Source organism: Acyrthosiphon pisum, chromosome A3 (genome assembly GCF_005508785.2).
Source record: "Acyrthosiphon pisum isolate AL4f chromosome A3, pea_aphid_22Mar2018_4r6ur, whole genome shotgun sequence".
In the NCBI taxonomy this organism is placed as follows: Eukaryota; Metazoa; Arthropoda; class Insecta; order Hemiptera; family Aphididae; genus Acyrthosiphon; species Acyrthosiphon pisum.
Window position 1 is genome coordinate 20,404,880 of NC_042496.1, and position 15,239 is coordinate 20,420,118.

Sequence of the window (15,239 nt, forward strand, 5' to 3'; positions counted from 1 at the left end):
GAGCCATCACGGCACAGTAACCATAGTAGCCATAAGTTAAAGATCGTTAGATTGATAATTTACCTAAGTTGGCTGCCATTCCGACCACAGAGCCGCCTAGCTCGCATTTAGTTTTAGTTTTAGATCGGCATGTCGCATGTCCTACTTGACTTATACCGACCTATCCCATTCCTTTATTACCCGTGTACCATGATTCACTGTTTGAGTCATAAGACGTACCTATATTTTAAATTTTAACTGTTTTCCTTTATTAATTATTATTATCATATGTAACAGTCTGGCTCCGACCGCGGGTCACGCGGTTCAGGGGAGACATATTTTTTTCTCCTGTTCAGTCGCCGCCGCGGACAATTTATAATATCGATATTATTTGTAAACCGTAATGATAATATTTTTAATATTTTTGCCGGTCAAAAACTCGAAATCTGTTGAACCAGTACACCATTACTCGTACGTCATAGTACAGTAAGTTAATACATTTAAATACTTTACATAATCTATACTTATATGGTAGGCGACTACCGCATTACCACGACGTGTAGGCGCGTGCGCCCGAAGCGACGTAACACATACAATATGTATGTTATTATAGTTGGCCCATCGTTCTCTTCGTGCAATGTTACGGATTTTCATCCTCGACGGCCCGAGCGATATAACTTATAACATAATAATACGTTAGTAATAAAATCATTTGTCATAATATTACTGTATTATATTTTAATAATAAAAATAATATCGTATTTTCAGTTTGTCCCAAATCCCGCAGACCAAATATTTGAATAATTTATATCGGCTCGACGGCAACAACAATCAACCTAAATAAATAAAAATCAGTGGAATCTCTGCCGCTCAATCATTACGATAGCCGGCACGGCACATTGGCATCGTCGCGACGCAAACCGTATATAATATTATTCTTACTTATTATTGCACCTCCCCCCCACCGGTCTACACTGTGTATAATACTATTATTATTATTATAATATGTGTGTGATGTGTCGTAATAATTGTCCATCATGTGTGTACAGGCAGCGGTTGTAAATATACTGAATCGTAATAAACTGTAATAACCACGTCAGTACGTCACACTCTGCTTATTGCAGTGATGGAAATCTCAATTTTCAGCATGTCATTTAAGTCTATTATTACGCATTTACGCACGACTATACTCTATGTAGATGTGATATGTTAAACTATCGTCGGATCGTACGCAATGAATAATAATATATTAATATATTACAGGCACGGTCCCAGAGCAAAGATCTGGGGGGGGGGACAATTTTTTACAACACAAATCCAATTATAATAAAATATTATACTTTATTCTTAATTTAAAAATGTAATTATAATAGTAGGTATAGGTAGGTAATCAATGTGATAAATAAATTATTGATTATTTAATATATAAAGCGACAATGTGAAAAGAAGTTTAGATTTTGTTTAAGTATTTGTTATAATATTATATTTATATTTACAAAAAATATGCCCGGGGGAGGCTAGGCCCCTAGCCCCCCCCCTGGATCCATGCCTGATATATTAGGTACCTATATTATAATATTGTGTTGTTCACGTATTAAACATATTATTTCGTTTTATTCGACAGTTTGACCTCTTGAGAGATTTTTCGATGTTCGATATAATGATAATACTTTTAGTTGATTTTGATTACCCTCGATCACAGTCTGTTACAACTTACATTTTACCTCAGATTTTTGATTTTCTCGTTTCTACTTGTTAGGTACCTACCTGCCTAAGCTACAACTCGATCGATATAATTTGATTATTTTTTTCGTCTAGTTTAACATCTAATCATTATTCGTGACAAATAATTTTAGATAACGACGGACTGTATCATACTAGAAATTAGAATATTGATAACTTGCGCTCCCAAAGAGTCGAAAATCATCGGATACAAGATAACATGACAACGTGTATTCCTTATATCATCGAGAAGAACCGAGGCGGCGCCTATTATACAAACATTACAAAAAGCAGAGAATGACTAACATTATTCGTGGAAACTGATATTACAGTGCCTATACTAATAATGTAACATAATAGTTACCGCAATAACACTAGTGAACAATAATAATAATATTGTACATTTAACAATATTATTATTTATAAGTTATTACATTATTATTATAAAACAGGAATTATTTCGTGTTTTCTACTTCTCGCGAAAAGGTATTTCTCATATTATTATGATTTAAAATTTTTAATGTCAACGCCGACATACTTAATAATATTATGGTGTTGGAATATTTTTCATTTCTGTCGAATGTACCCTGCATCGAAATAGCAGGAACTCGATGAATCGACGACGCAACCATCAGTCGTACTGATGTGTACTTAGGGTATGACGTAGGTATGTGGTATGTGGTATGGTTTAGAATAGGTATACATATTTTAGACTATAATACACTATTATTTATTATGACACCCTAACGGTTCGTACACTCGTGGCCCATAATATTATTACGCTATATTATTATTATTTAATACCACCGATCCGAATAAACTAAGCAGCAGGAGCACCTACGCGCGGACGGCCCACAGCATACGACTTTTGATTTTATCGAAAATCTGTTTTCCGTGGACTGTGTTGCAGCCGAAATACCTATACATTGTAATAATATTGTGACGTACATTGTACATCGTACATGATATCATTATTCATTACTACCCACCGGATACCGATCGAAGCATAAAAAAAAGTAAAAACTGTACCTACCGGGAGCGCAGAAGCGATAATACGGCGCACTCTGTGAGAGTAAACGGACGTTACTATGTATAGCTACAATAACAATAATAATATTATTTTTATGCCCGTCGGTTGCTACATGCTATAGGTACGCTACTTTCATAATATTTGATGGGAGGTATAAATTAATATAATATAATATTTTATCGCAACGGACGTGAGTAAATATAATGCTTGGTGAAACACAAACGCAAAACATTTTTTTATTTTTAAAAACACCTGTCACCGGGTTCAAACGTAATTAATAATTGTTCATAATTACAATATTATACGGTGTATACTCTGCATTGTATTCTATCTACCTAATACCTACTATCGCTAGTATACCTACACCTAAATAATAATACTGTATTCATGAATAATATGTCGATTATTACTAATTTTAGTACCTATAGGTGGCTTTTATAGGTACTAAATAGGTGCTATTATTATAATATTTATTAACTATGAATATTGAAAATACAATTTATAATCAAAATATGTTATTTAATTAAAATATATAAAGAATACATATTATAATATTAGTTGCATGCTCGTATAGTTGTATCTACACTTGAACAGTACTAAGTCATTGAACAATATTTGATATGTTCATTTACTTTCAATTTTAAATCTATCCAAACAATAATTTTAAATATCTGGCAATTGTTCACTTCAAAAGACACGAATAAACATTTTTAATATAATTTATTTATTTAATTTAAAATAAGACCATGACTGATAAGGTACCTGATTTTAATCATTAAGCTTATTAGTTATTATTAATAATTATATTGGAATAACAACAATAAACAATTTGATAAAATGTCCTTAACGGCCGTACCCATCTATTCAAAACTATGATGACCTCCACTTCTATAATTAGGTTTTGGAACAGTATTCAAATTGTTAATTTGCGATTGAAAAATATGCATTAATAGATACTAAGCGCTTAAATAATATCAAAACATAGTGCAATTATGTACCTTTTTTTGGAAATTTTATTATTGTCATTATTTTAATAATAGGTACATTTTTCCAGTGGAAATATTCGGGTTTAAAATAATAACGAATTATATAAAACAAAAATAAAAGTTATCTAGCTATATTCATTTTTATTGATGTACATTTTTTGGAATATTATGTAATGTACCTATAAATGCTATTAAAAAAAATATATGTCTGAAGACAAAATGTTTTTATTCAATAAAAGACACAGTTAGAATATCTTGTTTTTTTCACATAGTATAGTTATCATTAACACATCACACATGCGTAAAGCATTATACAACAATATAATATTATATAGCTCAAACCTCAAACGTTTTTGATATAATTATTTTCATGTGATTAAATTATAATCAAGTTTGTCGGCTGTAAGGACGTATGCAGTAGTGACTATAGTGAGCGTATATTAATCTAAAAGTAATTAAATAATTATTGATTCAGTGAGTTCTATATTTCTTATATAACCAAATTTTCTCATTACTTTAGGATAATAAAATATCCCTAAAAATATGTTTTGGTATATTGCTTAAATTACTTTCAAAAAATTCATATTGAAAACTACCTGTAGTTGTTGTTTATCTATTATGCTTATTAGTTATCTCAAAAAATTAAATGATATTATCACAACGTTGAATAGGGTGAGAACACAACAAAAAAATTGAGTAGTACCTACATCGATGTACATTGTACATGGAATAACTAAATAAGGGCCAGAATTAATATGCCCGGTTAAATATCTGTTATCAGCTGATTAAGCTTAATCGAAGTTTAACCGTAGACGGTGCAACTGGCCCTAAGTGTCTTACAATCTAACATTAACATAATATTATAATATATAGTTAGGTTAGAAAAAAAATTACTTTTGAATTATTAAATTTAAAAAAAAAAAAACTATTTTATGTTATTGCTTTTGGTTGTAAATTGAATATTATAATTGATATGAAAAAAAGAACAGGCATGTTGACAAAATGACTAATTCATTACTAGGAAAATGTTTTTAGTTTTTTCAAATAGTTCATATTCATGTGTTATGCAGGTTTTTATTATTAAACGTCGTTTTCTTGTCGTGTTAAAATAAAATTATAATTATACCTATCATTCATGACTACACTGAATTAATGACATAACCTATACACCTATGATTTTAAATAAATGAAAAGAAACTCGTTCTTGAATTATGCATAAAAAACGGATATTTGGACACTATTTATTTTTAAACATTTTATTTGTAAATAAAATTTGAGAGAAAATTCTTATTTTTAAAAGTAGAAAAACAGGGTCGTTATTGTACAGTGACCTCAATACACCTGCTCTCGATGGTAGGTAATGGTATCGCATATGGATAGGGTTGCAATGATTATAGTTATATGAGTCCTGCTCTCCCGCAGACAGCACTATTCAATGCGTATGGTTTCTTTATTCAATGTCTGTAACAATAGGTTGTGTTTTATATACATTCCGTTTTTCATCAAATTCCTTATTTTAGAATAAGGGTCATGCGGGATCTTAAACACGGCCCTACACTCATATTATGTAATGTTCTTAGTTAATATTTTACTAAATTATTTATAACGTTAGTAGGTACCTCTAATAATATGTACTATAGGTACCATATTATATCATAATATTATAATATATTTAAAAGGTATGTTTTTGTAATAAAATTCATTCAACAAAATTAATAAGAACCTACTACCTATACTATACGAAATGTAATTCCAAGTATCATTCAAATAATTTATAAAACAATCAATTAATACATAGATTTTAAATTTTGAAACATGTAAATTTAAATGACTTTTACACCTAAGTCTCTATGATATTTTGTTGTTTAATATTAAAAATGAAATTTTTCAAATCTACCTATGAAATATAATATATATTATGTTCATGTTTTTAATTTTAAGATATTTAAAAATAAAGATTACTTCTAAACTTATATACCGGTCTTACGTTTTTTTTTTTTTTTTTTAATGATATTGTTATTATGTTGGTTTTAGTTGGTAGTTGGTAAATGGTAACTTTAATACTAATTTAAATAAAATATAATATTGAAGTATATTACAATTTACAATTTTACTTACTAAATTGTACTGCGTAATGTAAAAAAGTTTCAATTCTTTACAAATTAAATTTTTTTCATTATTAAAAACAACTAAAATCGTTATTTTTCGTTTGATTACCAAATGTTATAAAAGTTAGAGTTTTAAATATCTATAAAAATAAATTGAATACATCTTTTAGATTTTTAGGTGTTAGGTCGATGTAATAAAAAACTATTCTATTTACAAGTTTAAGTTATTAAAATTGATAATTGTATGAAGTTTTATAACTACTAAACTACATAATTATTGTACATATTTTCTAGATTTTGACACGAATTTCGTAAAAATATTAACTTTAAACGCATATAAACAAAAATGTAACTACTTACATGTATTTTCGGTATTTAATATTTATCAATAGCGATAAGAACTTATGAGGAAGCTTGTATTACATTTTTAATTTTTTTTTACTCACAAAAGAAAGTTTTCCGCTACCTATCATTCATAAATCGAAAAAAAAATAAAAAATAGACAATTTATAATGTCTGCAAAAATGTGAAATATGAAATAGCACAAAAAAAGACGAAATAATGCGTCTAGAAAATGTTATTATAAATATTTGGTGAAAAAATCAAGTCTGCAATTAATCATTTTTGATGTTAATTATAATTAAATAACAAAATCAGTTTTGTCAATCAGACATCAAAATTTTAAAAATATACATCACTATTCACTGTATAAAACCAATTCATTAAAAAAAACTAAATAAACATGGTAACACCAATATATTGGTCTGTTAAAAATTTAAAAGTATCGCTTGTATCTTTTCGATAATGTAGAATGAATAACCTTGTATCTAGTATTTAGAAGTAAAAATTGATTCATATATATATACATCATAATACCTTGTATCTAGATACTTTTTTAAAATCAAGAATCTTGTACCTATAGGTATATTCTATTTGACTTAATAGGACATTTTTTTTTAAAGTATTTTGTTCTCCTATCTATTATTTATCTAATATTTTATTGTATTCGTGTCCTATTAAAATATTTCCAATTTCCTAAATATTTATTTAAATTATTCTAGTTTATAACATATACCTAGTATCATAAAATGTCTGTAACATTATTAATATTGTGGATAAATGATTTTTTTATTTTATAAAATATGCTTTATTATATTTTTGTTTTGGATTGCAATTTTCATTGTTGAACAATTTTACTGAGTAATGCAATTTGAGTTTAGAAGAAGACTTTTTAAAAATTAAATTATTAGTCATTACTCATTAATTATTATTTGAACTAAAATTGTATTTTATATTAAAATTCGTTTTGTTTTCGCCATGTATGTATTTGTTATTAACGTAAATAACTATGATATTTGTATGCATATGTAGCTTTCTCTAAATATAATTGCATGTCAAGCTTAAAACAAGCATCACTAACCCAAACAACTGTATAGTGTTTGAAAAAAAAATGAATATAAAAGTTTTTATTGAATTTCTTCTACACGAAATAATTGTTGAGTTTATTATAGTGTTATTATTTGGTAAATCCGTCTAATGAATTCATAAATGATAACTACAAAATACAAATCTTAAATCCTTAGTAAAACGTTGAACAATCTTAAAGAAAATGTATACTGAAACGGATGTTTAATATCTGGCCCCCTGTTATAAACCATATTCATACACACCTATATAATAAGTGGAAGGATTTATGAGTTAATTTAAAACGGGAATAATATTATGTTTAAGTCCTGTAGTAATAAACTCATTTGAGATATGACTATGTGAGCAGTATATTATAATGTCAGCGTTATTTTTTTTTCAATGTTGGCTTAACCACATCCGCATTATTATGGAAATTATTCAAATAGGTCATCAGTTTACCCTAAAAAAAACAACAATAATAATAATAATAATAATCATAAGAACAATAAACATATGTTCATTTAGGATTACTTTTATCGTTTGGTTACCATTTTTTTTAAAAAAAGATGATATATCAGTTCCTTTATAACAACCCTTTGTACTTTGTAGGCCTACCAACCACCGTACACACCATTTTGAAATATTATAATATAAACCATTGTCATTACTAGAAATATTTAGGAGGTTATGCTTATAGTATTATATAATTTTAGTTTTTATTCATTTTCGTGTGTTAAGTCTGAATGGTTATTGATTTTCAGTAATCTGGAATGCGTAAAAAGATAATTTTGATTTTTATTGTTATCTGTATATTATTAAACTAATATCGCATCACTGACATCAGTATACTTATTAAAATATATATTATGCAGTGTAACGCACAGGATTATAGTACACAGTACGTAAACATAACGTACTGTTTATGTTCATACTATGTAGGTATCTACTGCCTATGCAGTAATAGTATAAATACTATTTTTTCAATGTAAGTTAAACTACATGACTGGAAAAATGGAAAAATAGAAAAATGTAAAACATAGCAGCATTAACCGGTATATAGGAATATATAATTCTTAAGTATTTAAATATTATAGAATTTAGATCAAAGAAATATATAAGTTACAATTAATTATAAGTTATAATTAATATAAATATATGTTTAAATGTATAGTAGGTACCTAATTATAATGTATTATTATGTTTAATTTTTACACGTAGATTTAAATGATTTTATATAGTGATTTATACCTGTATTTTATTTTAAATGGAAAGCTTACTTCATTTGACTATTTTTATTGATTATAATAATATTTTTTATAAATATTCAAATCAAGGATTTTAATCTTGCTATATATACCTACATTTTGACGTTGACAAAAAAAACGTGTATTTTAATTTATAATGGTTCATTTTCCCAGCCTCGCCGTTCATACCAGGGACCGGTCATTAAGCAAACAATTTTCATAACAATTATTTCATTGATTCGTGTATTTTAATTATTTTCAAAAGATTTTAGAAAATAATAATGAGCAATCACAGTACTCGTATAATAGTTCTAATCGTGTTTCGTCCGTCGTCATTATCTTTAGTAATTCTTGTTTACTATTTTGACACCAACGAAACGAAGGCCTTGTTCTCTTATTTTTCGAGTTTTATGCAACATCATTTCCATATCATTTGTTATTTTACCAAACGTTATTTCGGTATTTTACCAGCGTGCAAAGTAATAATAATATTATATTATTATCAATTGTACGAATAATAGGATGGCATTGACTTAAATGATTTCCAAAATATACAGAAACATTGTCACTTGTTTCTTTTCTGTTGTTTTAATCGCATATACATTGTTGTAAATAATATCACGTCTACTAAAGATCTATATAGGTAACTATAATATAAGACCATCCGTACGAACTGTGAAAATCCACTCGACGTATCTTGTCAATGTTTTGTTTGTCGTGGAATGTTGTCCGTGTCCGTAAACAATAGAATAATAGTATTTACCTATATTATACAATATAATATTATGAAATTTTGTTTTTTTAATTTTCAATCCGTAGATTGGGTTTCATTAAAATGACCCATTCAAAATCCCTTGCATATGCCCTTATCCTTAATTTTTCTGTACGAGTCCGCTCTTGCATCTTTGGTTATTTGACTTAAAAAGTAAGTTATATAACATGTTCTTGGCCTTCCTCTTCCACATGTTTCCTTTCTATCATAGAATCATATCTTCTCCAGTACCATAGCCTTACAGTCTAGAACCTCTACCATGTTTTCGCTTTTTTTGTTTAACGTCCATGTTTCACTACCATATTATAATTTTATACCCCATACATATACGTTTTAATTAAACGTTTTCTTGTTATATAATACTGTCCTATAATTATAATTTTAGTTTAAATTTTCCAACTTAAATTTTAATTTTCGTTTACATTATTATGATTAGGTATTTAATTGGTTTACCTATAGTTATTATTTGCCTATATTTTACAGCATGTTTTCCAATGTTGATTTAATTATAAAATATTATATCAAGCTAGCTGTCGTCAATTAAATTAATTACAAGCTGAACATATGTAAAAAAAAAAAAATACCAGACGGTTAAAATAATAATAAATAAATAAATAATTAATATAATATGTCATATTATTAAGTGTATATTATATTTTTAACGAATCGATTAATGACCGACCTACCGACCAAATAACAGCACACATATTGTATCGGATCAAATGAGCACTGATGAAATTGCGTACCTACGTTATATTATTAAATTATAATAACATGATGTATACGTATTATGATTGTAAATCCAGATAGAGTGGTTGGCTGCAGTAATTATTCTTATTATTCTTGTTTGATATCGTTTAGTCTACTCATATCTTTAGTGTATTTCTTTATTTTTATTTTTCGTATCCACTTCATTGGAATCGCACGCTAATTAGACGCGTACGGTTTCGTCGAGTCTTCGTAAAATGCTGTAACTTGTACACGGAAATTCTGCTGGTCGCGGTTATATTATTGTTAATCACCGTTGGAACGATTACCATAACGCAGGCCAGGTATATACACGTAGTTTCCCACGTACTGAAATTATATTGAAATAACAGTAATATCGTGTATAATACTCTCGTGTACCTATATAATGTGACTCTCGAGTTCGTCGCCGCCACGATCGCTAACGATTTTCCCGATGATTCTAGTGGTTGTCGCGGTGGGGGGGAGGGGGCGATTATCATAATATTGTTGTGATGACTATGATTACAGTATGGAACGATGAATATTATAGAGAAAAAAATATAGATTCCTACTTTGTGGGATTGGCATGAAAATACGATATAATATTGTACACAGATACACTGACGGGAACGATTGATTAATAATGTCACAAGTGTTTTCCGTTCGCGTTTCTCTCTAATATACCTACGCAAATGCGCAGTAATATTACAAATCATAATATTTGAAAATGATTATTAATGTGATCGTTATCAAAACAAAATAATAACAAATATTAATATCACAGATCATAATAATAATAATATATAATCTGTGATTTAAAATATTTATATTGGCCAAATGTTACAAACACCAACTAATTACTGTGGTGTCATGAAAAAATAATTTCCAACACATCATAATTATTCACGATGCATATTATGACGTAGGTATCTGGTATACAATATTTACGTACCTGCAATTATATAGGTATACCTGTTTTAATTATTAACCGGCCTAGTAAAATTGTAAAATTATCGGCCTGCCTGTAATGCTCACATACCCGAAAAAGACGGAAAAATTGTCTCTGCAGTATTTATCATACTTAATAGATAATAATATGATGTGTATACAAATTCGATTGATTTTGTGTGCAATAGTGTTTGTTCGTCGTCGTGAGAGTTTTAGGAGTATTACAGGATACATATACTCTGACAGTTGGGTCGTAATAAGACTCTTTTTCTGTTGTCGTGTTGGATCCAAGTCCGTAGTTCCAGACGCCTTCTGATGTCTTGAGTTTTACATGGAACTTTTTCCATAAGGTTTTAATTCATTCAATACATGGTCAATAATATTATATTGATTCAATAAAATGTATCGTTTATCGGGCCCTTTAAAGTTCAAACTCAAACGTTATTGTATCATAAGAATCATTGTTTCATCCATATTGAATATAATTTTAAAAAAATTCAATCAAAAAATTAAAACACGTGTAGGTACTACAGCTGAATAATGCGTTAAATGTATAACTATGGTGTACTGCAAGCAACTGGACGAGAAACAAACATATTATATTATGTTCTACCACAACGAAATAATAAATTGATCGGAACGTTGGGTTAGATTTGATCGTCACTTATTATGGACGTCATCTCGCCTTATCTTAACGAAATCTAATATATAAACTATAACTGAGTAATCATGGGGAATTCATAAAATACCTAGTTAAATTTAATATTATATGTTTTATCGCATTGATTTGGTTGATGTATGTAATAGCTACATAGGTATTTCATGAAATATCGCCATTAAATACTTTAACGCTAACACATATAAGTATATTGCAAGGCTGATGAGTATTATACTATGCTCTATCAACGGAATAGTTTAGTCGAGATTATTAATCTTAAATCTTAAAACACATCTCTGTAATACTGCAGAAGCAGGAGCTATATTATTATATATAGATGATCTCTATGCATTATCATCGGAAGCATTCAGATCCGTGCCAAGGGGGGGAGGAGAACGGGGAAAGTTCCCTAGGCTGGAAAAAGTTGTAACGTTTTAGAGGGCGGCTAATGTTTAAATAATTATGTATGTTTAATAGGGGTTTATGTTTAATATTATGTATGTTTAATAGGGGTGCCAAATATTATTGCCCTGGGGCACCAATGAAAGTTAGCACGGCACTGATTATCATTAGTACAATATAGTATACCTATATTGTATTTATAATAACGTCATGTTCGTATAATCGTATTGGTAGCTGTAAACGGATGCGTACTGATGTCACATTCACGATTTAAAATAATAATAATCGTAGGTACCTTATATAGTCGGCCGGAACAGTATTCGTCATTCGTGGCAATGAGAGTCGTCTCGTCGGACTGACTCGACGTGAGACGTTTGGGTATCATTATTATGACAGAAAACTTCCATAGGCACTGCCGTATTTCAGGAATATATTATGATAAATGATAATCTTAGCATTGTGCTGTAGATTAAAATTCGAAATAGAATGGATTTGCGACATACTTGTTTCAAAATATTATTGGATATTATACGTTTTATCCGGGGAATCTTTTTGATTGGTATAGTTCATTTATTTGGTTTTTAATTTCTGCGTGCATAATCGACTTTATTAGTATAGTGACATTGAAATGGGGCTGTTTAGAAAGTTGCATATTTGCATATCGTTTCTGCTTCTTCGAGATGGATTAATATCGTAATGAGACTGAGGGATATCTGCAAGGTGATTACTAAAAACGGCAGATTTTTCTTTATCAGATATAGCTAAAGAATTGGTGGTGTGATTTCTTTTCTCTGAGTGATTTATTATGTTGCTATAAGTAGCATTATTGTAAGTAGTCATTTTTAGGGCATAGCAATGCTATATTTTTTGGAATAATTGTTGATATATATTTGAATAGTTATTTTTTGAGTCGATGGGTTATTGAATGCATGTTTGTCATTGGATACCTTGTTTATTACATCTTACCATGATATACATCTATAGTTGTTAGTACTATACGTTTCTCACCTATTATAAAACGTTTAATACAAGTGTGGGGAATGGGGATTCATATTCCATACAATGATATTGTTTGTGATTTACGTTTGTCCAAGATATTGATATATATTCTTGGATTTATATTACAAAGCATTGAGCTGCGTATCTAAGTCATCATTTTATTTTAGTTTTATGTTCTGCAGTTTTTCGTTCCATAATTTTTTTGAAACAAAAACTGTAGCTAACTACTCAATAACTGTTGTGCCACTAATGAGTAGCGAATAATGGATGGCTTCTTATCCACAATACCAACGCCTGTTTAGTATATTTTACTATTTCGGGTTTCTTGTTGCGGACGCCTTGCAGGCTGCAAAGTTAGGTATACCTATAGGTACTTTGACTCACCAACTCGCCGTAAAAATGTAAGGCTGGGTGCACGGGTTCACACCCCGCCGTGTAGTGTCGTGTTACATAGGTAACAAAATGTTGGTCACACGTTACCTCCAAGTCGAATATAATATATTCCACTCTGCGCTGTACATAATACATTGTACCTACTCGGCATAGTGTGAACCCAGATTTAAACTCAAAAGGCGTTCCGTGTACCTTTATATTGTATTCTATACCATATTATACATACCTATATGGTCGTGGTACACGCGTGCGATGTAGGTATAGTCAAATAGTAATTAATAATACGCGAACGGGTCTCGGGCTGTAAAACACATCACACGTCATATACGACTCGTCTCGGGCCTTGTTTATGAACGTATATTATATTTTATTTACACGCGTGGAAATGTTATTAAGTATTGTATCCATCGCGAGCGACGACGACGCATAATATAGTATAATCATTGCATGGTGTTATATTGTGTTATCGATTTTAACCAACCTCGTTTGACTCGGTTTTATTTGCATCGGAACACATAATAATATATCTATACAATGCTATATACCGTATTGAAATGACCTCACGTCCTCACCGCTCGAGCTAAGACCGTGAATTGTTTTGTTTTTCGCTACTGTTCAACTGTCTGTGTGTCGGAAATTCTCGCGCGTGTGTGGGTATTAATGGTATTATTGTAACATAATATAATAATATTAATGATATTTTAGCGTTGTGGCCGGCGAAGACGATCATAGCATATAGTGTGCGACGTTTGTCGAAGATACGTCGTGTTTTGTACAAAACAGAAAAAAACAAGCAAACCTGGTTGTGTAGGTACTTTGTATAGCCTAGAGTTGAATAATATGTTTAATTTGTAGGTAACATATTACCAACATTTTATTACCCATGTATTACATATATGAAACATGACACGATGTAGTGTGAACCAAGCGTGTCTTTTCAGTTTTTTAATATTGTTGGTGCCGAAATGTTATAGTAGGCGAATCATTACCAAGCCACAATATACTCAATATATAGACATATATAATACATAGTTAAAGTTTATTATGTATAAACCTACCTACCTGTAGTTGTAGGCTAATAGGCGATAATATTTGAAATGCTAACAACTATTGGAATGTCATTTTTAAATTTTATTTTTATTTGTTGATGACAAATTATAAATTGTTGTGCTTATATTTTATCACGATGTAACGGGATTAGGACCTTTTAGTTAGTTTTCTGTAAGTACAGTTGTATAGTCAGTATAAACCAATGGTGGGCATGTTAATGAAAATAATTAACTGTGGAAAGTTAAGTTAATTAAATTAAATTACCTTCAGTTAAGTTAAAAAGTTAAGATGGAAAATAAAATAAACTTAACTCAGTTAAAAAAAAGTTAATTTTTTTTTTAAGTCATAATATTCATAATTCATCAATTGCCCTAGTATTTTGATTTGTACGGACATTTACCAAGACGCTTAGCACTGTGCAAACATAAAACTTAAAATTATTATTATATTTCGTTGTTAGCAGAAACTTATAAGTTATAGGTTAATTTATAAACTCTAAATTATACTAAACTTATTAGAGTCTAGAGAAGATATGAATTACCTATTAGTAGTAGTATACATTTTACTGTAAGTCTTCTATCCTAGTTAGACTTATTATATTTAGTACCATAATAGTCTATTATTAAAATAAAATCAATGAATAATGATAATAGTATTATACCTACCAAAAATTGTTTCCATATTTTTTTCGATAATGTTATTTTCTAATATAATACGTTTGTTTGTATTCATAACGAATACGGCAATATAAATTATAATTTATAAATATCTCGGACGACTTTTTTTTTGTCCATTGGAATTATTGTCATATT

The 15,239-nt window shown here is 29.2% G+C and overlaps 1 long non-coding RNA gene across 1 annotated transcript in view; it reads left to right on the forward strand.

Annotated features, from left to right (window-relative positions):
- Window positions 1-300: 300 nt before the first annotated feature.
- Window positions 301-15,239, forward strand: part of LOC115034438 — a 17,306-nt gene continuing 2,367 nt past the window's right edge. The window contains exons 1-2 of the long non-coding RNA XR_003839801.1: window positions 301-674; window positions 748-901. This is a non-coding gene — a long non-coding RNA (uncharacterized LOC115034438). The remainder of the gene's footprint in view (window positions 675-747; window positions 902-15,239) is intronic.